We start from the raw sequence: 6,800 nt of genomic DNA, 5'->3' as shown, positions 1-6,800 counted from the left end.
TACACTGGATCCAACCTAAAGTTGTATTGGGATTAAGGTCAAAGATGCTGAGGACTGTCTCATTAGAGTTGGTTGTTTAGAGAGCCCAGAGCCAGATGATGATGCTCTGAACACTACTATCCAGAGCAGGACCAGAATGGATCACCAGCTGAGAAAACCTGGAGAAGCCCACTCTCAGGAAATGGAATGTAACCTACTTACATGTTTGGGGTGGGAAGGGACTGGCCATGTGCAGACAGTTTCTGGGAAAGCAAGGGTTAGTGTCTGCACTATGACTGGTGGATGTTGACAGAGAAAAGGATTGATTCCCTCATCTCACTTCAACCACTGAGATGAGCTTCCTATCTCTGAAAAAATGCTGACCATCTGTGAGTGAAATGCCTTGTTTGAACTCCTAAGGGCTGGCTGGCATTGGAATAACAGCAGTGAGGAGACCTCAGAAATTCCCACAGGCAGTCATTTCCATTGAAAAACTTTGAGACAAATGAAGAAAATATCTTCTTGGAAGCCTGCTGGAGAAGCTGAAAAACTGAGTTAATGATCTGCAAAGCTAAATTTAGTGAACTTGAGACTTGGAAAGTTGGGCCTTGAGTTTTATAAACAAAAAGAAAACTCTACCAGGGATGCCTAACTAGATCCATTCAGTTTGTACAAAACTGGAGACTAATTTTGGCTATGTGCTGGGTGCACTGGCTAAATATCCTGAGACAAACATTGGCAAAAGATCCATAGTATGTGAAACCTAATTCCTGTATTTGAAATTGAAAAAAACAGAATCCTACAAGCTATAAAGAAAAACATGAATGAATTATTGATGATGTACCAAGTCAGGACACTATTTCAAGCAAAGTGGCTTCACCATCATATCACCTTCATCACCTTAGAAAGGTGGCAATCTTATCACTATTTAACAAACAAAGAAATTGAAACAGAGAAACTAACTTTCATAAGGTCACGGAATTAGAAAATGAGAGGAGAGTTTCAGTGACTGGCCAATTGACTCCATAACTTAATCTCTTTCTTACTGTGATGTGAATAGAATTTGGAGCATGTACACATTTTAAGCAAGCTACCATAGAGCTACATTCTTTGTCCACAGAATTTGTACCTTAACTGCCATGTTCTACTAACTCTTTAAAGAAACTCCTCTTTATAAGAAGAGATGGACCAAAAAAACAAAAATAAAAAAGATCCAGGCATTGGTGACAAATGCCTTTAATCCCAGCACTCGGGAGGCAGAGGCAGGTAGATCTTTGTGAGTTCAAGGCCAGCCTGGTCTCTAGAGTGAGTGCCAAGATAGGCTCCAAAAGCTACACAGAGAAACCCTGTCTCGAAAAACCAAAAAAAAAAAAAAAAGAGAGAAGAGATGGATTCATATTGTGGGACCAGGGTATTTGTAGAGGTCCCAGAGCTTAGAAGGACCCTAGACTTCAAGTTTAACCTCACTTCCATTAAATTTTAATATGTTGAACATTTTTGTCACTGAAGTCTACAAACACAACCGCATGCAGACTTGGAACTTGCAGATTCTAATGGCATGCAATCCTATTTTCATTGCCACTCTTTCTCTCTAGAACAAGTTCTTGGCTATGACTCCCTAAACCCCATCCTATCTACCCTACTCTAACTCTTCATTCTCTACCCTTAGAGGCTTAAGCATGAGCACAGACAGGCTTGGTTTTAGGTACAAGAAACTGGATAATATTAGTGATGAACATGGTAACAGCTACCCTAGTCACAGATTGTCACTGACATAATATTTTCTTTGGCAGGTGACTGAGTTGGAAGTACTGGATCTCAGAAGAGTTACCTAATACACCTTGTATTAAATTTGAAATACCTTTGGTGGGTTGGGGCAGCCTATTTATGGAAAGGTAAATGTTGTGGAATACTTTTTTGTGCACTGTGAAGATGTTTCACTTGAATTATTTTCTTTTTAAAAAAATATGAATGGCCAATAGCTAGGAAGGATTTTCAGGGCAAACAGAACAGTGGGAAGAAAGCAGAGTTGCCAGATAGACACAGGAACCAGAATGTGGAAGAGGAGAGGTAACAAACCATGAGCCACGTGGCAGCACATAAATTAATAGAAATGGGTTAATTTAAGTTATAAGAATTAGTTAGAAACAAGCTATCACATTCATACAACAAAGACATCTGTTCAATGATGCTGATGTTCATAGCAGCACTATTAGTAATAGCCAGAAACTGGAAGCAGCCTAGATGCCCCTCAACAGACGAATGGATAGAGAAAATGTGGTATATTTACACAATGGAGTACTACTCAGCAGAAAAAAAATGGAATCTTGAAATTTTCAGGAAAATGGATGGAACGCAAAGAAACCATTCTCAGTGAGGTAATCCAATCACAAAAAGACAAACATGATATGTACTCACTCATATATGGATTTTAGATATAGAGTAAGGGGTTACCAGCTTACAATCCACACTGCCAGAGAAGCTAGTAAACAAGGAGGACCCTAAAAGAGACAACTTTGTCCCCTGCAGAAGGGGAAAGGGTCACCATCCCCTGAGCAAATTGAGAGCATGGGAAGAGGAGGAAGGGAGCTAGGAGAATGAGAAGGGAAGAAAAGGAAGGATGCAGAGGTCACCAGGGAGCAGAAAGATTGAGTCAGGGGTAGATTAGAAGAAAGGACATATGATAGGTAGGGTTTTTAGTTGGGGGGTGATAGGGGAGGAAGGGAGGGAGAAGGGAACTGGGATTGTCATGTAATTCAATCTTGTTTGTAATTCAAATAAAAAAAAACATACACTTGAGGCTTACAACCACTACTCAAGGTGGTTATACTGACTTCAAAGCACAGGTTCATGATAAAAATACTGGCTAATAAAAAATAAGAAGTCTCCATGTAGTTATTTGAAAACTGACTAGCAGGACAGAGAATGACTTCCTATAAATGGTGCCCAATATCTGGGCATGTATTTCCACATAAGATCTGAGAAAGCTTTTAAAAGTCTTCCAAACATAGAAAACAGAGCTAAATGTGGCTTTCTAGTCCCACACTATCTTGTGCCAGCTGCTGTACAGAGACATGTCTCCTGGCTGCAGATTGCAGGCCTCAGCCACCAGGTCACCAAGTGCTAAGCTGTTTGGCAGTTTAAGATTTGGTCATGCAGACATAAAAGGTTACAGATACACAGTAAAGCAGGTTCTGATTAAAAACCTCTAGACAGGTTACAGTGTGTTTAGCAATATGAATAGGGTTATGAATAAAGAAAAGATATAGATAGTCATAAAATAAATAGTTTAAAATAATAAGATATTTATAGAAAAAGTAAAGTAATAGAAAAGAATAAGCCACATATAGATGGGAAATACACAGGGAGTCTGGATCCTGTGATATCTTTGATTTTTTTGAATGCTGATAAGCAAACAATAGCTGTTGAGCCACTGAGTTATAAAAACTGATGAATTAAATCAACCTATGTATTTTAAAAATGTCTTAACTGCAAAATGAAAGTTAAAAGAATGTTGTATTGGAGAGTAGGTTATGCTTTTATTTTCACAGAAAATGAAAAGCTATGAATACATTCAAGATTAAAGAGGATCAGATTTAATTGGGGGAAATCTCCTGAAAATTCTGGCTACAGACATAAAGAAATAAACCTAGTAGAAGTACGAGACAGGTGACTTATATTTTACCTGCTCAAACAAAAGACAGAAAAATCATCTTTGGCTGGCTTGTGTACAACACATTGTCCACACTAGTATTAATGCAGATATGTCTGTTACCTCTGAAAGTTTATGTGTTTTCAGAGCAAGGAGACAATATACCAAGGAAAATGGGTATCCCAGGTGATCCAGCCTCTCAGAGTACATCTGTTGCAATTTTCTCTTAGTTCGGCATCCAGAATAACTTCAAGTTTGCTGTATGAGATGATCCAGGCTCACAGATTATTCTACCAGAGCCTCGATCACTATCCTAATTTTTCAGGGTCCCTTCTAGATGCCAAACCCCCCAAAAACAGGAAACAGTCTGGAGAATGCAACATACACATTCCCAAGAAATGACATGGCTGGTTTTGGTTATTTGATGGGTTATGGGTATTTGTCATTGTTCAGGGGGATATAGAAATACAATATAGGATAAAAAAGACAACATTAACCTGAAATATTTTACATTGGTGTGAATTTTGGTATATTGATACAAATTTAAAGTTAATTTTGTTATAGTAAAAGTATGTTTCTACTCTTGTTTGGGTCATTGTACTTATGAATGTAATATATAATTAAGAAATGCAGGTTAATAGTCATCTATAATAATCACACTTGTAGTCCTATTAGGTATGTTTTCAGGGTTAAAAAATATATTTTAAATAGATTGTCCTCAAACACTTCAGAGAACTACAAAATATGGCATTTTAATGTTTTGATAATGTAGGGCTTTTCATGACAGTGAGACATGTCTTCTCCTGTCAGCACGAACCTCCTTCATAAAAGGATGATGGGCATCAAAGACACTCAATATAGAGTCTTCTTTCTTTAGGGCAATAGCTAGCCACTTCGGGAAGAAACTGCCCTTGCCTAGACTGCTGACATTATGCTGTCCAAACTGGATTAGCTGGAGACAAAAGAAAACAGCTGCTGAACTTTGCCAAGATAGGATAGGACAGTCTTTCAAAAATTCCTGCTTTACAGAAAGTCTTTCAGATATTCCAGGACAATAGGCCAAAGATGAATACCCCAGTGTTTCAGAGGAAACCTGGGGTGACTGCCCAGGCAGCCAAATGTTTCTGTCATTTCATAGTTTTGGATGTTGCTTGCTTTGCACTGCATGCTTACTCAGATAATTATATATCCTTCTTGGGTCTCTAATGGAATTGAAGACTAGATAGTTACAGTTTCCCTTAGTCATGATACAAAATAAATTACAACAAAACTTTGGACTCTTCAAGAGAGGATAGAAAATGGAATATTTTCTCTAAATTTGCCAAATACAAATGGACTGAATATTGTAAATGTAATTCTTACTTGATAATTGTCCTTATTGTGTATAGCTTTATATGGTAGAATTAAAACCTTTCCTTTTTATTTAGACAAAAAGGGGGAAATGTGGTGGAATAATTTTTGTGCACTGTGAAGATGTGTCACTCAGATTGGTTTAATAACAAAGCTGAACAGCCAATAGTTAGGAAGGATTTTCAGGGTAGAGATAACACTGGGAAGAAGAAAGCAGAGTCATCAAACAGATGCAGAGGAAGCAGGACATTCAGGAAAAGAGGTAACAAGCCATGAGCCATGTGGAAGCACATAGATTAATAGAAATGGGTTAATTTAAATTATAAGAGCTAGTTAGAAAAAAGCCCAGGCTATCAGCTGAGTTTTCACAATTAATAAGAAGTCTCCATTTGGGAGCTAGCAGGTAGGACAGATAAAGACTCCCTACATGTAAAATGCTCAGGTTAACTTTGTCTTCTTGTTCAGCAGTTGGTGACAGGAGGAATTGGTATTCAGTAGACCCTGTATACCTATACTAAGTCTTAATAAAAGGTTACCAGATACCTTTGAGTGTCTAAATTTGCTTCTTAAGCATTCCTGTTCCTGAGATGGTATAACACCAAATAGCCAATTTAAAGCAGCATGGCAAGTTGACGAAAAGACTTTAGAAAAGTTTTAATGGAAATATTTCTTGTTTTTTTTCTTAAGGGAGCTTCATCTTCATAGATACTTCTTGTGATGGACCTGAAAATTATATTTCCAATCCTATGTATGAGGCATGTCCATTACTAAGGCACCTTGATATCCCCTGAGACCCATCACTACCTGTGGAGAAATGATGAAAGCTTATAAGGTCATAGATAGCTATCTGTAACTTCTATGAGGTCCTTTAAGTTGTGTATTTGTGAATGGACATTTTCATGTGCTAAGGAAACAGGTGATAATTTAGTGTTTGCAGTACAATCTTATGAGGTCCATTTCATTATATTCTCCCAGCCGTAGTAAGCATCACACCACACTGAAGGATACATAGTGTTCATGGGTTATGAATCATTAACCCTGAATTCTAATTCTGCTTCTGCCACTGACCAGATGAGTGACATCTAAAATACACTTTTTCCCTTGAGGATACTCTGAAAAGAACATCTTTATTAATCTGGTATTTTGTGCCATTGAATTTCAGTAGATGTTGCTCAGAGAAAGATAGTGAGAGCCAGGTAATGGGTACATCATATTGTCCTCAGGTAAACAGATTGCAGTGCTATGCTTTTAATCCTAAAGAGGTTTCAGTGCATAAAATACTAAAATCTGGAATTCTCTAATTCTTCTATGGGCCCTGTGACTTCTGGCTTCCAATTTGTAAAAAGATGGTGTTTTACTACAGGATGAAATCTACATATATACTTGTATCAGAGACTAGAGAAGATCAAAAATCTAGAGAGGACATCAGATTGATATGGTGGTAGAGACAGAAATGTTAAGGCTGATTGAATGAAAAGAAGTTCAGATTCCCTACTATAAAGCAATGATAAGCATTCACAAAACCCAAAGCTATTTCTAGATTTTAGTGCTCTAGAAGGTAAGACTTTTAACTTTTCCTTCATTGCACAACAGAATAAATAGTGGAGAAAATGGACTGAAAAAGGAAGGAAGATAGTTGTAAGTGAATTCCAACTCTGTTTATTTCTTTTAGCCTATATTAAGTGACCAGGACTTATGCTAGACCTATGATTAATGATAAGAATCAAACAAAGATGTTTCAGATATTCCAAAGACATTTAGGCACAGTGCACAAAACAAAAATTAAGTAAATTACTGAATATTTTATTAGATGTCAAAG

The sequence above is a fragment of the Cricetulus griseus genome, chromosome X, assembly GCF_003668045.3.
Source record: "Cricetulus griseus strain 17A/GY chromosome X, alternate assembly CriGri-PICRH-1.0, whole genome shotgun sequence".
Classification (NCBI taxonomy): Eukaryota; Metazoa; Chordata; class Mammalia; order Rodentia; family Cricetidae; genus Cricetulus; species Cricetulus griseus.
The sequence above is the reverse complement of the archived record's forward strand: the minus strand, read 5'-3'. Positions refer to the sequence as shown.